Consider the following 25,146-nt stretch of genomic DNA (forward strand, 5'->3'; position numbering starts at 1 on the left):
CCCAAACCCCTCCAAAATACACCAGCAGGAGGGATGCCCACTCCATCTGGAATTTCCCAGCCCCACAACTGGCAACACCACCCCTCCAGTTCCCCCCCAAATCACCACAAAACTCAGAACACAAAAATGAATCCACACTTTAGGAAAGAAAACCCATACGACCAACACACAACAACCGCAAGCACAGAAACAAAATACATCATGGAGAGGAGGCCTACTAAACATGAGATCCATAAATATGGAGGGAACTCAGATCGCAGACTTAATAGGGGGAACAAACACTAGGCTTCCAAGTGGTAAAGTGGTAACAGAATCCTGGCTCACAGACAACAGTGGGGTCATCATAAGTGAAGCATGCCTACCAGACCATATCATGCTCCAAAATAGAATAAGTGTGTATGTGTGGGGGGGGGGGGGAGGCTGGTTGCAGTAATATTCAAATCCAACCTGGGATTCCAACAAATTGAAAAACCCAGCCAACAGGAGCAGAATGGTGTTATATGTCATCCCTGACATAGACACAGAACACTGGGAAAACATTTTGAACCTCATCACAGAAGTCAACCTAAAAATCTCCTCATTCTGGGTATGTGATGACTTTAATCTACATGTAGACGATCCTACATGTCAAAAAGCCCAACAAATAGTCCAACAACCGGAAGGTCTAAGACTACGCCAAACAATGAAGGAGAAAACCCAAGCTAAAGGACACACATTAGATGTACTGTTCGGCAGAGAGGAAGATATAGGGGACTGCAACCCCACCTCTATGAAAGTATTAGTACACTTCAGAATAAGACAACCAGACAGTAGGAAACAATCAAAAACTAGACCAAAAATAGGGAGAGGATTCATAGACAGCATCAAATTCAAAAACAGACTGGAGACATACTTCAGAGAAGTAAAACCCAAGATCAGAGACCTTACAGAATGGATGAGACTATTGGACGAGGCACTGGGACGTAGTCTAGAGGAGGTAGCTCCATTAAATTACAAAAACCAATCAAAAGAAAAGATAGGTTCACCCCTTAGATGAAATCATGAAGGAAAAGAAAACTCAAAAGGAAATAAAGAAATCAGATGAAGATGAAAAATCCAGAAAAACCTTGCTTAGAGTCAACAGAATTTACATCAAGAAGAAAAGAAAATAGGAAATTCCTTTCAAAAAAGATCCTTGAAGCCAGAAACTCCACAAAAACACTATACCAGGTAGTGTAAGGTTTCTTGGGGGAGAAACCAGTAAGAAATCACCAACAAATATTCCCAAACCAATAAAGGATTCAGCAACTTCTTCACAGAGAAAATAATGAAGCTACAGAAAGACAAAGAGACAAGAGAAATGGGAGCCAGAGTGGAAGAGTTCAAACCCATCGCAGAGATCCAGGTGAAGAAACTTCTTAGAAGAGTGAAACCGGACCTACCAACCCTCGACATATACCTGATGAGAGAACTCAAAGGCCCAGGACTCTCTTATCTCAAGGACCTTAACAATGAAATATTACAGTCTGGACATGTTCCACTTGAAACCCTCAGTCATCAAGCCTATGCTGAAGAGTAAAGAAAAAGACCTAGAGGATCCCTCCATCTACAGTCCAGTAGCCAAACAACCATGGATATCTAAACCAACAGACAAACTAGCCTGCCAACAAATATCAAACTTCCCAATCAGGGTTCAGAAGACACCTGAGCATGGAAACGGTGCTAGTAGCAGTACTGGACTTGGTCTTCAAACACCATGCACTGTTTGTGAAATCTTGATTTTTCTCTTTGCGTAGGATTTGTCCTATAAGCTCTTATATTGATGCACCTTGTTGTGAATCTCTTATGCCTTAGTTACTTCAAAGATTGACTACTGTAATATCATTTACACTGGATTGCCATCATTATCTATTAAGAAGTTGCAAACTATACAGAATACTGCTATTAGAGTTATTGTTAATGCTTGTAGGTATGATATATTTCTCCATTTTTTAAAGAGTATCATTGGCTTCCTGTGACATATAGTCTTATGCATAAGGCTTTAACGCTTGTCTTTAAAGTATTACAATCAGGACAACCTGATTACCTGGGGAAATTATGAGTTCCATACAGGCCAACTCGTAATTTATGTTCTGTATCTATTCATCAATTAATTTTACCTCCGGTTTCATTGGCTACAACTCGTAATTCTGCGTTTTTTGCATCTGTTCCTAGTCTATGGAATTCTCTTCTAATTGAGATTTGCTCTGAATTTTCCTAACCAAAATTTAGGTCATTTGTGAAGATATATCTTTTCTGTTTAGTTTTCTTTTAAAATTATTGAGAGTGGAGTCCTTTCTTAGGCAACTATTAAACTTTAATTTTATTTAATTCTCTTTTGCTTTTCTTTGTTTATAATGGCGTTCTTTTCCTTTTAATATTTGTAAATTGTGCTGATGCTAAAACAAAGTATAGTCAAAACTTTTAATAAACCTGAACATGGAAAAGGAGAAGACATACAGCTGGGTTCTGGACCTCTCAGCAGCCTTCGACCCAGTCCCAACACGCACTGCTAAAATCAAGATGCATAGAATTCAGCCTCAAAGGAAGTCATGGCATGGATAGAGTCCTTTCTATCCAAAAGACTAACAAGGGTAGAATGGCAGGGGAACACGAGCAACTGGAAAGAAACAGACATAGGGGTACCACAGGGATCCACTATGTCACCCATGCGGTTCAACATCTTCTTACAACCACTGGGGAAATTCATCAGAAAACTGGAATGAGAATGCTACATCTATGTGGATGACATCCAATTGATTATCCCACTGAAGAAACAGGACATGAAGACTAAACAGTGGATCAAGACAGACCTAGAGAAAATTTTCAGATGGTTCCAAACAAATGAACTACACTCCTCCCTCCATATTCGCAGGGATTAGGGACAGAACCGGCCCGCAAATATGAAAAAATCCCAGATAAATTTTAGGACCAGCTCTGACCCACCCCCGTCTCCCTCCTGTGTCCTGAACCTTCCTCAGACCTTACCTGGTGGTCTAGCGGAGTTGCGGGGCAGGATCGATCTTCCTATGCTCCTTCTTTGTGCAGAGCCATCATCAAAATGGCTCCAGTGAGTTCCTGTTGTAGTCTTGAGACTACAATGGGAACTCATGGCAGCCATTTTGATGACAGCTCTGCACGGTGTAGGACCATAGGATGATCAATTTTGTCCCGTGTTGCCGCTAGACCTCCAGGTAAGGTCTGGGGAAGGTCCGAGACGCAGCATTTCTGTTGGTAAAAAACAAGGAGGAAGTCCAGGCAAATATCATGAATAACCGAATCCGCGGGTACTGAAACCACGAATTTGGAGGGAGAAGTGTAATAGTTAACAAGGATAAAACAGAACTACTTCTAATTATCAAATGGGGAGTAAATAGCCCGATACCAACTAACTCTGAAAGGCAATACCATAAAATCATCCACATGGAAGCGGTGAGGAACCTAGGAGTATGCTAAACCCAAACCTAGATATGAGGTTACGGATCAAATGAATTGTAAAAAACACTTATGGCAAACTCTACTGGGTTAGAGGACTTAAACCCTACCTCACCCATCAAACAATATCCAACGTAATAATAGCCCTGGTACTCTCAATCTTTGACTACTGCAATGCAATCCTACTGGGCATTCCAAAGTACATGATCAAGCAGATGAGGTAGATGAATGTCACCCCACTACTGAAAGAGTTACACTGGCTCCCGATTGAAAGCAGGGTGAAATTCAAGAGTGATGAATGCTTGGAATGCTCTCCTGGAGGAGGTTGTGACAGAGACCACCATTCTGGGATTCAAGGGCAGGTTGGATGCTCACCTTCTTGCATATCACATTGAGGGATACGGGTAAACAAGGTCTTCTTCGGGTAAACAAGGTCTTCTTCGGGGCTTGGCCTCCGCGTGTGCGGGTAGCCGGAATAGATGGGCCTAACGTCTGATCCGGTGAGGGCATTTCTTATGTTCTTATGTTGTGTTTGACACACAAAATCATTCATCTCTCAGAACCGCCATATCTAGCAGCCAGACTACATTACCATACACCAGCACACACCCTACGCTCAAGCCAAGAATACTTGTTGGAAATACCCTCCTTCAGAGACATCAAATACAAAAGCGTCAGGACAAGAATGTTCTCAGTGATAGCTCCAAGATGGTGGAACTCTCTTCCAAAGGAATTAAAACTAGAAAAGGACACCGGAAAGTTCAAGAAAGGGATAAAGTTCATCCTCTTCACAGACTACTGTAACTAATAAAGCAACATAGAGGAGATAGCTGGCTGGTCCCCACTAGGAACATGACATACAGCATGATACAGGAATGACGTGTGCAAATAAGTAGGATTTAGTTTGAATATATTACACGATACTAGTATTATATGTATATACTCTTTATGTAGGATGATTGATTATATAATAAATGTGTGAAATACATAGGATGATTGATATGGTATAAATGTGTCTGTATTGAAAACTATCTCATAAAACGCTAACTCTGTATTGTAACACCATTACAGAAGCTCATGTAAACCATTAGTAATAGTATAGAAGCTTTCAATAAATAATAATAATAACAATAAACTATATAATTGTTCTGAATGTGATAAAAGTTTTGATCAAAAAAATAATCTTAGATGTCATAAAATAATCCATAGTGGAGAAAACCATATATAATTTTCTGAAGGTAATAATAGCTTTAATTGAAAAAGTCACCTTTAACATTTACTAAAGAATCCACAGTGGAGAAAAACCTTAGAAATGTCCTGAATGTGATAAAAGTTTCCATCAAAAAGTAACTTCAGAACTCATGAAATATTTCACAGTGGAGAAAACCGTATAAAAAAACATAGCACCTGAAGATTGGATAGTGGCAATTTTTAAAAAGGGTTCCTGACCCAGTGCCAGGCAAAATCCTGGTAACTATTATAAAAGAAATATAATATTATGGAACATGTAGTCAAACATAATTTAACGGGACTGAGTCAGCATGGTTTCAGTCAAGGGAGTTCTTGCCTCACCAATTTGCTTGGTTTCTTTGAAGAGTCATCGGATAGGAGATAATGTTCTGTTATGAATTAGGAATTGGTTACTGGACAGAAAACGTAGGGAAGTGTTAAATGGCCATTTTTCTCAATGGAAGAGGGTAAATGGGTGGAGTACTGCAGGGATATGTGCTGAGACCAATGCTATTTAACATTTTTAAATTATCTGGAAATTGGAATGGAAAGTGAGGCGATTAAATTTGCAGATGACACTAAGGTGTTCACAGTTGTCAAAAAACATGAGCTATGTAAAAAATTGCAGGAAGACCTTGGGAGATTGGAGATGAAATTCACCTCCTCTTTTACAAAGCCGCGCAGTAACGGCCCCGAAGCCCATAGAGATTTAAAGGGCTTCGGGGCTGTTGGCGCTCGGCAGCTGCTAGAAGAGGGGGGGTCGATGTGGTGAGTGCAAAGTGATGCGCATGGGGAAGAATAATCTAAATCCCGAATGCTGGAGTCCACCTTTGGAGTCAGCACCCAAGAGAGGGATCTAGGTGTCATCGTGGACAATCCATTGAAGACTTCCAACGGTGTCAGGTCAAAAGCGCGCGCAGACAACTGAGCACAGCATGGAGGTGCGCGCCGAAGAAAATGACTGTTTTTAGGGGCTCCGACGGGGGTGTGTGGGGGGGAACCCCACCCCACTTTACTTTATACAGATTGCGCCGCGTTGTGGGGGGTTTGGGGGGTTGTAACCCCCCTCATTTTACTGAAAACTTCACTTTTTCACTAAAAACAGGGAAAAAGTTAAGTTTCCAGTATAATGAGGGGGGTTACAACCCCCAAACCCCCCACAACGCCGCCGCGATCTGTATTAAGTAAAGTGGGGGGGGGCTCCCCAACAAAAACCCCCGTCGGAGCCCCTAAAAACAGTCATTTTCTTTGGCGCGCACCTCCATCTTGCGCTCAGTTGTCGGCGCACGCCTTTGTCTTCTGCGGTTTTGTCTATGAACCCTTCCAACCGCTCTGTGGCGGTGACAAACAAACAAACGGAATGCTAGGAATTATTAGAAAAAGGATGGTGAATAAGACTAGAAATGTTATGTTGTGAGTTTGCTTGACACGTGCATCATCAGATAATTCTTCTTATCACACACCTGAGTTATGTCCCTGTACCTCTACACATGTCAGAGATGGTTAATCATGATGGTGCTTTTCCATCTCTTATTAAGAGTATCCCGTTTAAGAAACAAGTGCTATTTAAATAACCGACGGCCCCTTTTATCAAGCTGCTCTAGCGGTTTTTAGCATAGGCCGGTGAGGTAAGTGCTCCTATTCTCATGGGAATTTTGCGAGTGTTGGAGCATTTACTGCACTGGCCCAAGCTAAAAACTTCTAGTGCCGCTTACTAAAAGGAATTTGTACTCTAGCTTAGTCTGAAGACAAATTTTATAACTTGTTTTTTTTGTTTAATTTTGACTTTGTTTTGTACTTCCTAGAATACCACATATACTCGAATATAAACTGCACCCTGTCCCCCCCTCCCTGCCCTGTCCATCATACCTCTGCTGCTGGAATCCCTGGTGGTCCAGAAGTGTAGTTTGCAGGAGCGCACTTTCCACGTTCTTGCCCCGCTGCTAAACCGGTCACTGCAGCGGAGTTCTGATCGAGCAGGAACGCGCTTTGGATCTGCTGCATGGCGCCGAGCGGCTTCCAGAATAGCTCCCGCAAATTCAGCCACGCAGGAAGCCGCTCAGTGCTGCGCATCAGTGCCACAGCAGGCTCCTGCTCGGTCAGGTGACAGAACTCCAGTAGCAAAATGCTTGTTGACCAGTGTAATGCTCTTACTTAGAGTATATAAAATATGCATTTGGGATTAAATTCTATAAATATTGGCACAGAAAAGGCCAAGTCTGGTCCTCAAGATCTACTGGCAGGCTAGGTTTTCAGGATATCCACAATGAATATGAATATGAATTGTTTTCCACTCCATACTCACCTTTCTAGGCGTAAAAACTTGGAATGGCCTTACTGAAATGACCAGGAAGGAACCTAACCACACCAAATTCTGGAAGAAACTGAAAACTCACCTATTTGACACCTAATCACTTGTATCCTCTTCTCCTGTATCTTCCTGCCCTCCATTGTCCTCCCTACCCTCTTCTAACCCCTTCCTCTGTAATCTCGCCAAGAGCTTGTATAGGTATGTGCGACGCACAAATGGAAGAAATAAATAAATATGCATGAGAAAGATTTGCCTGCACTGCCTTCTTGGTATGCAAATCTCTCTCATGCATATTCTTTGTGGATATCCTGAAAACCTAGCCTGCCAGTAGATCTCGAGGACCGGACTTGGGCAGCCCTGCTATAAACCACGCTTAAGTTAGGTGCAGTTTATTGAATAGCACTTATGCCCGGAAACCGTGACTAAATTTATCCCAGCAGAAGCAGACAACATCACCGACAGAGCCCCGGTACGGACCTTCAAAAGTGCATTGCCACTTTTAAGAGTTTCAGAAAGTTTGCGATAGGCCGCACCGCACATGCGCGAGTGCCTTCCGGCCCGATGTAGGTGCATGGTGCCTCAGTTTCTTAGTTTCCGCAGAGCTAAGAAGTCGCGTTGATACTTTTTTTCCTTTCCACGGGGGTTAGAGGCAGAACTGGCCTGTGAATAGGGAAAATCGTGAACAATTTTTGAGCCGGCTCTGACCCACCCCGCCTCCCTTCTGCGTACCCGACCTTACCTGGTGGTCTAGCGTTGACGCAGGGCAAAAGCGATCTTCCTACAATGGGAACTCGCGGCAGCCATTTTGATGATAGCCCTGCATGGGGCAGGAGCGTAGGAAGATCACTCCTGCCCCGCGTCACGGCTAGACCACCAGGTATGATCTCTGTAGATGCAGTGCAGCCTGGGCATAGCAGAAAGAGATACAAGCAGCCATCCAGTTGGAGATAGTACGCATAGAAATTGGATGTCCCAACTTGTTCGGATTGAAGGAGACAAAAAGTTGAGCAGATCTGTGTGATTTGGTATGTTCTAAGTAGAAGGTCAAAGCACATTTACAGTCCAGAGTATGAAGAGCTGATTCTCCAGGATGAGAATGAGGCCTTGGAAAAAACACTGGAAGTACAATGATGAAATTCTGAGACCACTTTAGGTAGGAATTTCGGATGAGTATGGAGGACCATCTTGTCCTGATGGAAAACTGTGAAAGGTGGATCAGCAACTAAAGCTTGCAACTCACTGACTCTTCGAGCAGATGTGAGGGCAATGAGAAACACCACTTTCCAAGTGAGATATTTCAGATGAGCCTTAGACATTGGTTCAAATGGAGGCTTCATCAATTGAGCAAGAACAACATTGAGATCCCAAACCACTGGAGGCGGTTTGAGAGGAGGTTTGACATTGAAAAGTCCTTTCATAAATCTGGAAACCACAGGATGAGTAGAAAAGGGTTTCCCATCGATAGGCTGATGGAAATCAGCAATTGCACTAAGATGGACTCGAATGGATGTAGACATGAGACCAGAGGTAGATAAGTGCAAAAGATAATCCAGAACAGAAGATAAGGAAGACTCTTGAGGCTCCTTGTCATGAGATATGCACCACGTAGAAAATCTAGTCCATTTTTGGTGATAGCATTGTCTAGTGGCAGGCTTTCTAGAAGCCTCTAAAATGTCTCATACAGGTTGAGAAAACTGAAGAGGAGTTATGTTGAAAGGTACCAAGCTGTCAGGTGTAGAGACTGCAGGTTGGGATGAAGTATAGACCCTTGACTCTGTGTAAGCAGAGATGGAAAAACTGGTAGAAGGTAGGGCTCCCTGTTGCTGAGTTGAAGTAGAAGGGAGTACCAAGGTTGTCTCGGCCACCGAGGAGCTATCAGAATCATGGTGGCATGATCATTCTTTAGCTTGACAAGAGTCTTGAGGGTGAGAGGGAATGGAGGGAATGCATACAGGAAGAGATTTGTCCATTCCAATAGAATGGCATCTGCCTCGAGGTGATGAGGAGAGTATATCCTGGAGCAGAACTGAGGCAGTTTGTGGTTGTGGAGAGATGCAAAGAGATCTATCTGAGGAGTTCCCCACTGAGAAAAAATGGGATGAAGAGGCAAGGAATTGAGTATCCATTTGTGAGGTTGCAGAAGATGACTCAATATGTCCACCAAACAGTTTTGCATCCCTTGCATGTAGACAGCTTTCAGGAAGGCGTTATGGAGGATTGCCCAGCCCCATACCTTCAGAGCTTCCTGACAAAGAGAGAGAGTTCCTGTTCCTCCCTGTTTGTTGACATAATACATGGCGACTTTGTTGTCCGTCCGAATGAGGACCACCTGGTTGTGAAGAAGATGTTGAAAAGCTTTGAGAGCACTGAAGATCGCTCTGAGTTAAAACAGATTGATATGACACTGATGATCCATGCTGGACCAATGGCCTTGAGTACGGAGACCGTCAAGGTGAGCCCCCCAAGCGTAGGTCGAGGAATCTGTCATGCGGACCTTCTGATGAGAGGGCATCTGAAACAGCAAACCTCTGGAGAGATTGGAAGAGAGCATCCACCAGCGGAGAGACTGTCTCAACAAAGGAGTGACTGTAATGTGTCGAGAGAGTGGATCGCAAGCCTGCGTCCACTGAGATGCCAGGGTCCATTGAGGAATTCTGAGGTGAAGTCTGGCAAAAGGAGTCATGTGAACTGTGGAGGCCACGTGACCTAGTAGTACCATCATGTGTCTCGTTGAGAGTGAAGAGCGGGAAGACACTTTGTGACAGAGCTGAAGAAGAGCATCCAGATGTTGTTGAGGAAGGAATGCTCTGAGTTGGATAGTGTCCAGAACAGCTCCGATGAACTGAAGGTGGGATTTGGGAAAGTTGATTTCGAATCCCAAGCTTTGTAGAAACCATGTAGTCCGTTGGGTCACTACAATAACCTCCTAAGATATTGAATCTTTAATGAGCCAGTCGTCTAGGTAGGGAAACACCTGAAGACCATGGTTCCATAGAGTTGCTGCTACCACCACTAGGCACTTGGTGAACACTCTGGGAGATGATGCCAGGCCGAAGGGTAGCACAATGTATTTATAATGCAGATTCCCCACCTGAGATCTGAGGTACTGACAGGAGGCAAGATGAATGGGAATGTGAGTGTAAGCCTCCTTGAAATCCAGAGAACATAACCAATCATTGTGATCTAGAAGGGGATACAGGGATGCCAGGGACAGCATGCAAAATTTTTCTTTGACTAAAAATTTGTTGAGAGCTCTGAGATCCAGAATGGGTCACAGATCGCTCGTCTTCTTTGGAACTAGGAAGTAACGGGAGTAAAACCCCTTGCTCTGCTGTTCCAAGGGAACTTCCTCGATGGCACGGAGATGAAGCAGAGTTTGAGTTTCCTGAAGAAGAAGGGCAGTCTGGGATGGATTGGAAGGATGCTCTCTTGGAGGAAGCTCTGGTGGAATCTGAGTGAAATGAAGAGAGTATCCTTCCCTGATAATTGACAGGACCCAGAGATCGGTTGTAATGGTAAAAATGATGGAGACGACCTCCTTTGGGGAGAGGAGAGGACAGAGATAGAACGATGGAGATTATGTTCTGTTTGAGACAGTCAAAAAGGCTGAGCAGCCTTAGGTGCAGCAGAAGACTGATGTTTCTGCTGATTCTGCTGCTGTTGCTTCTTGGGAGGTGCTCGAGTGTAAGGAGCTGTTCTTGGAGGATAACGCCTCTGAAAAGATGGAAGAGGTCTAGAAGGTTTTGCAGGAGCTGGCTTAGGTTTTGGTCTAACAATAGAAGCAAAAGATTTTTCATGCTCAGACAACTTCTTGGTGGCAGCCTCTTTGGATTCATCAAAGAGGTCATTGCCCTCACAAGGTATATTAGCCAGGCGATCCTGAAGATTGGGGTCTATATCAATGGTGCGAAGCTAGGCCAGGCGGCGCATCGCTACTGAGAATGCAGTGACCCTGGAAGAGAGTTCAAAGGCATCATAAGATGACTGAAGAAGATGTAACCTGAGTTGCGCCAAGGTAGCAGTTACTTGTTAGAACTCTAAATGTCTATGTTGATCAAGGTTTTTTGTAAAACCTGGAAGGATATCAATCAGGTACTTAAAGTAAGTAGTGAAAATAAAATTATAGTTGAGGACTCTGAAAGCCATCATCAAATTCTGATAAAGGCGACGGCCAAACTTGTCCATGGTCTTACCCAGGAGGTACTGTGACATAGACCCTGGAAGGATGGGTTCTCTTCAAGGAAGATTCCACAAGAAGGGATTGATGAGATAGTTGTGAATTCTCAAAGCCCTTGCAATGTACAGTTCTATATCTTGATTCCAACTTGCCTGGAACAGCAAGTGTAGCATAAGGAGTCTCCAGATTTCGTTTGAAAGTATGAGACAGAAGCCTATTAAGAGGAAGTTTGAGAAACTCTGTGTGAGGTCGAAGAAGGCTCATTTCCTCCAAATACTCCTTAGAGTATTTAGAACCAGCATCCAATTGAAGATCTAGGTCCTCAGCCATTGACGGAGGAAGGAGGAAAAGGACAATTGATCCACCAGAGCATGGCCTCGAGAGGGACTCGATGACCTCGAGGCACCTCGAGTGGAAAACGAAGGCGAAGCCTCTCTGGAGTATTGGTATCCCAGTGAATAGACAGACTGGGATGAGGCATTGGAAGCAGCTGAGTCCTCAGGTCCTGCTATTGGTGTCCTCGATTGAGGAGTTGGAGGCCTCGAAGAGCTGGAAGGCCTGGACGAGGAAGGCTTCTCCCTGGAAGAGGACCTGCACCTCAATGAATGCCTCGATGGCCTCGACCGGCAACAAGAGTGCTGTCTGGAAGGAGGTCTTATACAAGGTCGAGGAGATTTCGCCGTATGCCTCGAAACGGGCAGTGCCTTTGGTGAGGGTATAGGGATGGAAGCTGTAGATCGAAACCCCATAGACTCAGTGGTTTGGATGGAGGAATCTTGAAGCACTCCCAAAGATTTGGCTCCTTGTGTGGAGTGTGAGGATTCCAGTCATGACACTCGCAAAGACTCGATTCCTTGCATAGAGTGTGAAGATTCCATTCGAGACACTCGCAAAGACTCGACTCTTTGCACAGAGTGTGTAGATTCAGCTCAAGGCATAGGCAGTGACTCGACCTCGTGTGAGACTGCTGATTGCCCAGGTTGGACTGCAGGAAGCAGAGTCGAGGCAGGATTGTATTTGCTCAGTAACTGAACAAATTCCCACTCCAAAATGGTCTGGATAGTAGCCTGCAATTGTGGATCCAAGTCTGAAACTGGACCACTTGCTGAGGCTAAAGGCTCCAAGGTGGCAAAAGAAGCATGCTTCGACTTAGAAGACACATGCTTGGAGAGCTTGAGGACCACCCAAAGAACCTTCTGCTTAGGTACCTGATCTGAGGGAAGCTCAGGGGAAGACGTGGCAGGAGTACTCGAAGCCAAGGACAATCCAAACAAGGAAGGTCTGATGAGACTCGAGGTCGGAGTTGTGGAGGCAGGAGGACACCGGTTAGAAGGCTTGACCGAGTCAGAAGTCGAGGTCGAAGGTGTAGCTGAAGAGTCCATCCTGAATCCGAAGGCATTTGAGGGCTCGAGGTTGAAGAGTAGCACAGCGAGCGCACAACTTCGGACTATGGTTAGGCCCGAGACACTGAAGACACCAGTGGTGTGGGTCCGTAAGGGAAATCGCACGCTGACACTGGCTACATTTCTTGAAGGCTGTGACTGGCTGGGACATAGGAGGGAAGATAGCCGCTTCCAAGGCGAAGCCCGCAGGCTGTGGGCACACAAGAAGCCCCGCCAGTCAGTCGACGAATAAAATTAATGTTTGGGTTTTTCTAACGAAAAGAAAAAGAAAAGCACAGTGATCCAGCAATAAAGAAATAAAACACAAACCGTGGTGAAGAGAAGGCACAAAGCGAACGAAGTTCAGCGCAGAGCGTCAAAGTACGGACTTCTCGGCTCCGTGGAAAACTGAGAACTGAGGAGACGCATGCTGTGCTGGGTGAGAAGGCACTCGCGCATGTGCGGTGCAGCAGACTCGAAACTTCTGTGTTTCTACAAGCAAGTCTGCTTGTGACGTCATCCGGGCTCCATGGATGACGTCACCCATATATGAGAATAGGCTGCCTGCTTGTCCTGGGATAAAGATATATTATTCTAATAAGGCAGGGGGGTCATATAATCAGTGCCCTGAAGAGGTAACATTATACAGAATATACTAATAAAGTGGTAAAACTGCTGGTAAAATTCCAGAAGGAATTTGTCTAACACTGTGTGCACAACACTGTGCACTTAACAGCAAGAAGCATTGCTGACTCAAAAGGTGGGAGGGGGGAGCATTCCTGGGACACTGAATACAATCCCTATAGTCAGAGAATGTCAGCAGAACTAACCATAAGGACTATTGTTTAAAAAGATGATCTAAGCATTTGACATGAAGGGCAAGCATGTGAAAGGAGGGAACAGTGCCCAAATATGGGCAACTGTAAATATAGTCAGGGGCCTGAAGAATAAGGGGAATGGGAGAAAGTAAGGGGTGGAGAGACTGGAAGTAGGTGTGAAAGGATTTGAGAGGTTGTGAACTGTACTGCTCTATCCAATGAGCAGACAGACAGGAGGGGCTAACTATAGATTGTACTTACTATATATTCAATGAATGTACTATGCTAGGTGTGTCCATCTTGCCATTTGTTTGTGCAGAGGGCACCCTTTTGGGGCCAAAAAGTAAATAAATTTGAATTGCATTACTTTACTCAAAGTCTCTCAGGGTCTTACTCATCTTGTAGGTAAAGCTTTTCTCACAGTTCCAAGAATGCTGACGCCATGTCAGAAGGCCACGAGGCTCCAGTGTTCTCATGAGAACTTGGAGATGCTCCATGAAGATCAAGTGAATTTTTTTCATCATTTGGTGACTGGAGATGAGACTTGGGTCTATCACAGAGATCCTGAGCCCAAAATGGAGTCAATGAGGTGGAAGCATAAGTCATCCCCCACCCCCAAAAAGTTCAAGATAGAAAAAATCTGCAGGCAAAGTCATAGCAACTGACTTCTGGGATGATGAGGGACTTTTGCTTCTGGAGTTCATGCCACATAAGATGATCATTTCTGGGGAGAGTTACGCCAACATAATGATCACTTTACGGGAGTCAAGGAGAAAAGATGAGGAAAACTCACAGCATGTATGCTGCTTCTTCATGACAATGTGCCAGTACATATGTCACGACAATCATAGGCTGCCATCCAAGAATGTGGGTTTCAGCAGCTGAACCCATCAACCTTACAGTCCTGACCTGGCTCCCTCAAATTATTTCCTGTGCTGAGTTTTTAAGAAATCTCTCCGTGAACAGCAGTTTTTAAGTGACAAAGACATCAAAGAAGCTGTGATGTCCTGGTTTAAGTTTAAGTTTTATTTAAAATTTGATAAATTGCTTAATCACATTTCAAAGCAATGAACATTGATTTAAAAAATTTATAACATTAAAGGGGACCATATATCTCAACATACAAAAGACACACAGGACTTACTGAACCAAAAAGGAAAGAAGGGGAGAAAATACAATATTAAATAGGAAAGAAGACGAATAGGGGGAAGAACAGTAGGAAGGGGAAGGAGAAACCAAAGAGAATGGAAAGAATAGAAGGAAGTCTACCTCTGCAAAAAGAAGAAACATCAAATGTAGTGAAGATGGACTGACTAACTGAGCTAAAGATCAAAGGTTTCTTTAAAAAGGAAATATTTTAAGTTGCTCTTACATGGATTGGTAGAGAATTCCACATTTGTGGTGCCGTGACTGAGAAGATGTACTGTCGACGAGTGTTAATAATTTTAAGAGAGGGAACTGTCAATAAATATTGATCATTGGATCTGAATAATCTTGTAGAGGCGTATGGGATGAGGAGTCAATCGATAAATGCTTGTGCCTTGGAAAGAAGAGTCTTAAAGGTAAGTAAGCATATTTTATAAGTTATAAGACTGGGAGCCAGTGATATTTCATTAAGAGAGGCGAAACGTGATTGAATTTTTTAGCTTTAGTAATAAGTTTAATGGAAGCATTTTGTATAATCTGTAAGCATTGTATTTCCTTATGCATGATTTCTTTAAACAGTGCTTTGCAGTAGTCAATCTTAGATTTACCAGGGAGTGTATCTTGGGTGGTGGACCAGAAGCAGTAGATGACCCCTCACCTTCCATATTCAGCACATCCTATATAATAAAAGACTAACTCGCGCATGCGCACTCCTATTTGCGTGTTCCGTGCGCTGTAGGTCTGTTGCCGCAGGAGTGCACATGCGCGAGTCCCCAGTCTTACTTCTCTCTGACTACGGATCCACAAAGCCACCGCCACGGCTCCTCTCTCATCTTCCGACGCAACTGCAGCGCATGAGAGGAGCCGCGGGGGCGCCTTTGAAAACGGCTCCCTTCTCCGAGTGCCCATCCCCTCCTCCTTTTTTTGCGATCCATCGAGCGGCTCCCCAGCCTTCTTCCACCACCTACCGAGCCAGGCCCCGCCTCCCCGGTTCCAACCGACACGGCGCCGCCAGACCCGGACAGCTTCAAATAGGAGGAAATAACATTAGGGCCCGACACTCACAGACCCGCGAGCAGGGTTGCCATGGAAACCCAGCCGCCATAACAAGACAGCAAGACCGGTCCTGGAAGAGAAAGGGAAAGCGAGGCAGAAAATGGGTGAGAACAGGAGAGCAAAACAGTGAGAGGGGGCAAAAGGGGAAGGGGAGGAAGAGTGGGAGAAACCCCGGCCAAAACCAAAAATAAAAACAACCACTGCCACAGAGAGGGAAAGGGATGCTTCCATTTGGCCCAGGGAAGGGTGGGGCTTCTCGGTGGATTAATAGGCTCCAGGGACATGGGAGAAAAGGGAGCTGGAAGCTGAAAGGAAAAAGATGGGAGATGAGGGCTGGGGGGAAGGGGCTAAAAAATGAGTTTGGAGCTGGGGCTGAAAATAGGGGACATGTGAAGGAAGGAGGCTTTAACAGGCTTAAACACTAGAGGGGATCAGGAGCGACAAGAGAGGGCAAGAGAGCTGCAGTTGGAGAGACTGAGGAAGGGAATGTTCAGATAAAGAACAGAGACTGAAGAAGGAATAAAATAAAAAAAAAAAAGACACCTACAGGGAAACACAGGATCAGGAGCATACAGAGAAAACAGAAGTTTGAAGGAATCAGGAACATATACAAAAAGGAGAGCAGAGACCCCTGCAAGAAGAGAAAAAAAGCAAAGAGACTGGGGATGAGAAAGAGAGCAGAGATGCTTGCAGGGAGAAAAAACTAAGCAGTAATGTTACAGCTTGAGAGTGCAGACTGAGGAAGAAAGCAGAGACAGCGCTACACAGGGAAATGGAGGGAGGAAAGAGACAGAAAGAAAAAGACAGACAGACATATATTCTAGCACCCATTAATGTAACGGGCTTAACAACTAGTGGGTATATATAGCTTGTACCACTTTTTCAGCGTCCCCATGTTCCTCCATTTCAGGTACTCCCCAGATAGAAACATAGAAAAATGACGGCAGATAAGGGCCATATAGCCCATCAAGTCTGCCCACACTATTTACCCACCCTCTTAGGTCTTCTGACCTCTTAAGTATAATTGTAATTATACTGTCACTCTACTGACCCGCTCATTGTAATTATACTGTCACTCTACCGACCTGCTCATTCAAGTCCTAGTGACCCTATCCTTGGCATGACCTCGTAGGGATCCCACATGGGTATCCCATTTGTTCTTGAAGTCTGGGATGCTGCGTACCTCAACCACCTGCACTGGAAGCTTGTTCCAATGCTCGATCACTCTCTCCGTGAAGAAGTACTTCCTGACGTCTCCACGAAACTTCCCTCCCCTGAGTTTGAGCGGATGTCCTCTTGTGATCGAGGGTCCCCTGAGAAGAAAGATATCGTCTTCCACCTCGACCCGTCCTGTGATGTACTTAAATGTCTCAATCATGTCTCCCCTCTCCCTACGCTCTTCAAGAGTGTAAAGCTGCAATTTGCTCAGTCTTTCCTCGTACGGGAGACCCTTTAGCCCCGAGACCATCCTGGTGGCCATCCGCTGAACCGACTCAATTCTGAGCACATCCTTACGGTAATGTGGCCTCCAGAATTGCACACAGTACTCCAGATGAGGTCTCACCATAGCTCTATACAATGGCATCATGACTTCAGGTTTCCTGTTGACGAAGCTTCTCTTGATACAACCTATCATCTGCCGTGCTTTAGATGAAGCCTTCTCCACTTGAGTGGCTGCTTTCATGTCAGCACTGGTGATTACTCCCAAGTCTCGTTCTGCCGTAGTTCTGGTTAAAGTTTCTCCATTCAAGGTGTAAGTTTTGCAAGGATTTCCGTTACCGAGATGCATGACCTTACATTTCTTGGCGTTAAAGCCCAGCTGCCATATCAAGGACCAATTTTCTAAAGTACGCAGGTCTTGTTCCATAGCATCCTGTAGATTATAGCCGTTTACTATATTGCATAGTTTGGCGTCATCAGCGAATAAGGTTACTTTGCCTTGAAGCCCTTGAGTCAGATCCCCAATGAATATGTTGAAGAGGAGTGGGCCCAGGACCGAACCCTGTGGCACTCCGCTAGTCACCTCCGACATTTTAGAGAGGGTACCGTTAACTACCACCCTCTGAAGTCTGCCATTAAGCCAATCTTTAACCCATGCAGCTAGAGTCTCTCCTAATCCCATCGATTTCATCTTGTTCAGCAGCCTGTGGTGTGGGACGCTGTCGAACGCTTTGCTGAAGTCCAGGTACACGACGTCCAAGGACTCTCCTGAGTCCAGTCTTCTTGTTACCCAGTCAAAGAAGTTGATTAGATTTGACTGGCATGACCTACCCTTGGTGAATCCATGTTGGTTGGGATCCCGGAGATTTCCCTCGTTCAGGATTGTATCTAATTTATACTTAATTAGTGTTTCCATGAGTTTACACACTATTGAGGTGAGGCTTACCGGTCTATAGTTTGCAGCCTCAGCCTTGCAGCCCTTTTTATGTAGAGGAACGACGTTGGCTGTTTTCCAGTCTAACGGAACTTTCCTCGTACTTAGTGAGAGATTGAAGAGCACTGCCAACGGTTCTGCCAGAACGTCTCTCAATTCTCTGAGCACTCTTGGGTGTAAATTGTCCGGTCCCATGGCCTGGTTTACCTTTAGCCTTGCCAGTTCGTTGTAAATGTCCCCAGGTGTGAACTCAAAATTCTGAAACGGGTCATCCACGTCTTGTTTTATCATCAACTGTGGTCCGTGTCCCGGTGTTTCGCAGGTGAAGACTGAGCAGAAATATTCATTTAGTAGTTCTGCTTTTTCTGAATCTGCCACCGTGTAGTTTCCGTCCGGTTGTCTAAGGCGTACTATACCGTCTGTGTTCCTTTTCCTATCACTGATATACCTAAAGAAGGATTTGTCCCCTTTTTTAATGTTCTTTGCCAGAGTTTCTTCCACTCGAAGTTTGGCCTCCCTAACTGCTGTTTTGACCATTGCAGATCTGGTCTTATATTCTACTTTAGTTTCTCTTCTCTGCGTACGTTTGTAGGAAAGAAATGCTTTTTTCTTCTCCTTAATGAGGTGCGAGATCTCTTCAGTGAACCATTGGGGTTTGTTGTTTCTTTGTCGTTTATCTACTGATTTTATGTAGCGATTAGTTGCTTCGTGTATGGATGATTTCAGGTACGACCACATAGTTTCCACATTGCCGGTCTCTGCTTGGTCCTGCAGCTTCTGATGAACGAAATCGCCCATGCGTGCGAAGTCGGTGCCCCAGAATTGGAGCACCTTTGTTTTTGTAATTGATTTAGGGGATCCTTTCCCAAGGTTGAACCATACCATGTTATGGTCGCTGGAGGCTAGCGTATCTCCTACCGAGACCTCTGAGACGCTTTCCCCGTTGGTGAGTACCAGGTCTAGGATCGCCTGGGCCCTAGTGGACTCCGTTACCATCTGTCTGAGATGTACTCCTTTTATGGAGGTCAAAAGCCTCCTGCTGCTGCTGGTTGTTGCTGAAAATGTGTTCCAGTCTGCATCAGGTATGTTGAAGTCCCCTAGCAGTACAGTTTTGCCCCGTAGAGTTATATTCTCTATGTCTTCAATTAATTCTGCGTCCATGTCTTCCGGTTGTCTTGGAGGTCTGTATACCACACCAAGATACAGGCATTTTTTGCCACCTCTTGCCAGGTTAACCAAAGAGAGATTCCCTGGTATACTTGACATCAGTGATCCTGGTGGTCTTGATGTCCTCTTTAATGTATAGTGCTATCCCTCCACCTAACCTGCCCTCTCTGTCCTGACGAAGTAAATTGTACCCCAGTATAGCCATATCCCACCCATGTGCGTCCGTGAACCAAGTCTCGGATATTGCCACCACGTCCAGGTTGGCATCCCTTATTTCAGTTTCCAGTTCTAGAATTTTATTGCCTAAACTGTGTGCATTAACATACATGGCCCTCCACACTTTGTGTTTGCTGAGTCCCTGTAAGGCTATTCCAGACTGAGTCTGTGTGGCTCCTAGAGAACTGTTTGCATATTGGGTCCTTACCTCGGAATCAGAGTGTCGACTCGTCCCATCAGGATAGTTCCTTTCCACACCAGTATATGAGTAGGTCCCCTCCCCCAACTTACCTAGTTTAAAGCCCTGCGAAGCAGGCAGGCTAGTCGGTGTCCGAAGACGTTCTTACCTCTGCTGGTCAAATGGAGTCTGTCTGGTCCCTGTAGTCCCTGCAGCGCCTCTCTATGATCCAGGAATCCGAAGTTCATATCTCGACACCATCCTTGTAGCCATTCGTTCGTTCTCCGGATGCATTCATCTCTGGCTCTTCCCTTGCCTCTAACTGGGAGGATTGATGAGAAGACTACCTGCGCACTTGTCTGCTTTAGCCTCTCACCCAAGGCTCCGAAGTCTCTGGTGATGGTCTCTGGGGTGTTCCTGGCAGTGTCATTCGTACCTATATGGATAAGAAGCATAGGAAAATGGTCATGAGGAAAATGGTCATAGGAAAATGGTCAGATACGTATATTATTTCTCTGGGACCTGTTTTCCATATCTTCAAGCCGGGAAATACAATCCTGCAAATTCCTTTGAGTATCAATCTGTTGAGTTTGTAATTCTAACACCAAATCTTCCTGATCCATCTCTTCTACCTGGCCTAGCAGATCTGCGATATTTTGCTTTATTTTGCTTTTATACGGCTTTTGATCCCAGCAAATTCTTTTAAGATCCGCTGCCCAATGTTGCAAATCAACTTTCGTAACCAGAGCCATCTCAGAGTTCCGCAGCCACGGCGAGGCACCTCATGTAGTCTCATCCGATGCGTTCTCGTTCGAATCAAGCATCGCCATAGCTGATGCGCCTCGCATATGGCACAGGCTGCCTCTCTCCGACTCTTGAGGTAAGCGCTTGGAATCATCACCTTTTTCACCGGCATTTTCAGGTACCCAGGGAGATCCAGAATAGAGAATGACACGGGGAAAAATTCTGTCCCCATCACCGGCCCACCATCCTCTGCACCGCCCCGTCACCGCCGATCCCTTCACCGCCCCGTCACCGTCCCCGCTGCATCCATATAAGCCTTTTTCCTTTCACTCCCTCCTTCCAATTTGAGCCGGGAACACTAGCGATCGCACGGTCCCCGCGGCCACTACCTGCCTGCCCGGTCGATCCTGGTGTTTGGCCGGCTCTCTCCCTTCTCCTCACCTTGGTTTGTGGGTTTTCTTTTTCGGCAACCTGCGCGCTTTCCCAGAGAGCCGCACACGCGCGGCTGCTCAGTGTTCGATCTTCTGCTCTGCTGCAACTTCCTGTTTCCGGTTGCGTCAGAGCAGAAGATCGAGGCTGAGCAGCGGCGGGTGTGCGCGGCTCTCTGGTAGCGTGCGGGTCGCCGAGGAGGAGGATCTGCGGACTGTGGTGAGGAGAGGGGAGAGAGCTGGCTGGACACTGGAATCGATTGGGCGGGCGGGTGTGAGCTGCGGGGACCGCGCGATCCTTCATGCCTCACTGCGGGGGACAAGACCATTCACCGCCCCGCGGGCGGTGAATGGCCTTGTCCCCGTCGCCGCAGCGACTGCTAGTTTTCTTCCCCGTTTTCGGCAGGTGACCCGCGGCTAAAATGCGGTGGCGCGGGTAAACCGCCACCGTGTCATTCTCTAATCCAGAACACCACCACTAGAAAACTGCACTAGGAATGTTGCAATTGTTACATACAGGAGGGATATTGCACAGTTCAAGGGCAGAGCTGACACTCTAGCCCAGGGGTGTACAACCTTTTGACTTCACTGGGCCGCATTGGCCAAAAAAAATGTTTCTGGGGCCGCACAAACTTTCAAATGCTGCAGCAAGACACAAGAGGGAGCCAGCAAGATGGTAAACACCCGAGGGCAACAGAGGAAAACACTGTATCGCCCTCGACCGGGGCCGTACAAAATACTTCACGGGGCCGCATGTTGGACACCCCTGCTCTAGCCAGCCATGCAGCCCGATGATGTCACCAGAAGCCCCCAGATCTACTTCTTATAGAATAAAAATATCACCCGCATATGTAAAGATTGTTTCAGAAGAGGCTGAATTGAGGTTCTTTAATGTAGTCATATAAAAGTTAAAAATTAAAGGAGATAACGGGGAGCCCTGTGGAACTCCACAGGCAGACTTCTGTGGTACAGATGTTTTACCATCAATATATACCTCATACGTGCGTAATGTTAGAAAACCTGTAAACCATCTCAGTACTTTCGGATCCAAGCCTATCTTAGAAAGTAAGCAGATTAGTATATCATGATGTGAACTACATCGAAAGCTGCTGAAAGATCAAACTGTAGCGAGATAGAATATCTATTGTGAGACAGTAGACTATGAATCTTAGAGCTTAGTGACAATAATTATGTGCTGAAATTAGTTCAAAAACCCTGTTGGAATGGGAGAAGAATAGAGAATTGATCCGAATAACTGGAAAGTTGTAAAGAAAGAGCCTCAATCATCTTAGTTAATAAGGGGATATTAGCGATTAGACAGATATCAGAACCCTTCAATAACAGGTTTAAAGTAATATGTTCCATACTGCTTGAGAAGTAACCATTATCTAATAGGTGATTTATCAATGATGTTAACCAGGAGATTGCTTGAGGGGAGATACTCCTAAAAATATAAGAAGGAAAAGGTCCAAAGCACATCTACATTGCCCAATTTAAAACAGTTTCTGAATCTGATCATCCGTTACAGTTGCAAAGGTACACCAAGATCTATCTTCCGGGATATTCTCTGACTTATCTTCCTCAAAAAATATATCATCATATTTTGCAGTGACAAATGTAGCCCTTATCGTCAGGATTTTGTCATTAAAAAATTTCACTAGCTCACCTGCATTTGGTCTGATAGTTTTGTCGATTTTTTTCACTCACATCAGTGAGTGATCTCCACAGTTTAAATAGAGCTTTACTTTGATCTTTTGAACCACATGTTTTATTCCCGTAATAATTTTTCTGGGCTTTCATAAGTTCCTGGTTGTATTCAGTAATTTTATTTCTCCATTCAAGCTTCTAAGTTACTTTTTTCCCCATTTACGCTCAAGCTTTCTACAGCCTCGTTTGAGATCACGGTGGTCCTGTTGAGGCAGCTCTCAGGTGGACCGGATCTGCCCCGAAGAACTTAATTGGGGATTCTGGCATCCTTGACGATGTCAGGAGGTGATGAAAGGAATAGTTACTTCTCAGTTCAGTTGACACTGAAAGATTGACTGCATTTTTTGTCTATGCTTGATCTTCTGCTGCTCCAGGGTCCGCAGCATCTTGAATATCCTGGACGTTTCAACTGGCTTCAGATAAGAGCCTGTTCAAGAGGTGATGTAGTACCATTTTCACTATGGAAAACACCTCAAAACAAATGAATCCAAACTGTTTTAGATTATTTTATCAGTGTTAGTGCCGGTTGTGCTTAGTTTGTGGCTTGTATAGTATTCCACCTTGTTATATGTGGCTTGTTATATTTTTTCATTTTACTTTGTTGGTTTGTTTTGAAGTCAGAGTAGACTGGAGGGAGCTCCCCATTCCCCTCCTTATTCTTTCCTGTCCTTTCTCTACTGCTTTGGTATGAACTGAGCAAGCAAGCACAGAGCAGGTCAGAGGAGGTGGAGCTGAAAAATATAGATGATGCCTTCTACATCAACTCGCAAATAGGGATACACAAGCCACTGGTCCAGACTCATATGCCCTTCTACTAGAAAAATGATTATCAAGGTAATTACCTAATCTTCCCTTTTGTAGTTGTTGAGGAAAGAAGTAGTCCAACTTAGGTATTATAGTGATATTGGTATTGTTAGAATACATTTTTGATGATGATCAGTATAGCAGCACCCCTCTTTTTTGGCTCTTCTGGTAGCAGTGCCTATGAAAACAGCATAATTCTAAGCAGTCATAAGCTCCATGATAACTGTTTTTAAAACATATTCTACTATCTTCTTCCTACAACAGATTCCCACAATGTCAAGCCTGACATTTTAATTCGTTTTGAGCAAGAGGGATTTGTGACTGAGCCTCTAGGATCTGAGGAAAGAGGAAATCTGACCATCACAGGCTCATGTGAGGAACTGGCTCAACCAGGTGATGCAGCTTGAATTAAAGCTAGTACTGAGGTAACACAAACTTTCCTACAAGGAAGAAGAAAGACAGCTTTTCTGGACCAGGCACAGAGAGAAGGAGGTGCTTTAAACAGAGTCCCTGTTTCTGAGCTTAGTGGTGTGGATAATGTGTTTGTTCTGTTTCCCATATTCCTATTTTTCTCCTTACATTATCTGATCTGCCTTTTGTTTGCATTTCTCTCCTTATCTTTCCCTTATTCTCCCTCACCATTTCCTCATATCTGTCTGGCTCTTTCCTGAATTTTCTTTCTACACCTACTGTCTCTCATCCTTTATCAGTTTATGTAATCGTTCTTGTATCTCTCTCTCTGCTGGTCCAGGATGTTAGACCTTCCTTCCACCTCCCCAGCAGCTTGTGGGTTTATTTATGTATTTATTAAATCCATTTTCTATCCCGTTCTCCCCAACGAGCTCAGACCGGGTTACAGGTTAACATACATAACATACAGTTAACTGGTTACAATTTGCCTTAGTTACAGTGCAAGATTTTTTATACAAGTTTTTATCCTAATGTGACATACTAAGAATCTAGTACCAATATATATTTCTTTGTAGGCAGGGAAGTTAGGTGAAGAGGTATGTTTTTATTGTTCAGGAATTCTACATGTATACTTACACCGAGGAGGGAGTGGAAAACATGAAAAAGGATCTGCAAAAGTTAGAGGAATGGTCTAATATCTGGCAACTAAAATCCAGTGCAAAGAAGTGCAGAGTAATGCATTTGGGGATTAGAAATCAGAAGGAGCCATATGTGCTGGAAGGTGAGAGGTTGATATGCAGTGATGGGGAGAGGGACCTTGGGGTCATAGTGTCTGAAAATCTAAAGGCGAAGAAACAGTGTGACAAGGCAGTGGCTGCTGCCAGAAGGATGCTGGGCTGTATAGAGAGAGGCGTAGTGAGCAGAAGGAAGAAGGTGTTGATGCCCCTGTACAGGCCGATGGTGAGGCCCCACTTGGAGTATTGTGTTCAGTTTTGGAGACCGTATCTGGTGAAGGACGTAAAAAGACTTGGGCCTAGATTCACTAAAAGACCTACCGATCTGATCCGGGTCCGGGGGGCTGATTCACGATGCATCCTAATGCAAATGAGGATTCTCGGAATCACGCCCCCAACCAACTGCAGGGATCGCTGAATAGCGATCCCCACGCATGCACAGACCATCTGTAGATGGTCTGTGCGTGCTTACTGAGCAGTGACCTTTTATTTTTTCCTTTTCTTTTTCTTTGTAAGCCCATGGTGTTAACCCGCTTTAAACCCATGGGTTAAAACCACAGGCTCGCAGTGCGGGGAAATGCAGGAGAGTCGTGGCGGTGAGAGGAAGAGATTCAGGAGGAGCAGGGTGGCAGGAGAGATTCGGGGCAGAGAGCAGGGCGGCGAGAGGACAGTCGAGGCAGGAGAGAATCCAGGCAGAGATCAGGAGATGCAGTCGGAAAGCAGTGAGCGACGGTCCTCAGCCGTCGCTTCTTTTATTGATTGGCCAGCCCAGTCGATGTTCCAGATTTATTTAGTGAATTGCTGCCTGAC

The 25,146-nt window shown here is 45.0% G+C and overlaps 1 pseudogene; it reads left to right on the forward strand.

The window, feature by feature from the left end:
• Positions 1-25,146, forward strand: part of LOC117367667 — an 81,927-nt pseudogene that overhangs the window by 27,678 nt on the left and 29,103 nt on the right.

Source organism: Geotrypetes seraphini, chromosome 10, assembly GCF_902459505.1.
Source record: "Geotrypetes seraphini chromosome 10, aGeoSer1.1, whole genome shotgun sequence".
NCBI classification, from domain to species: domain Eukaryota; kingdom Metazoa; phylum Chordata; class Amphibia; order Gymnophiona; family Dermophiidae; genus Geotrypetes; species Geotrypetes seraphini.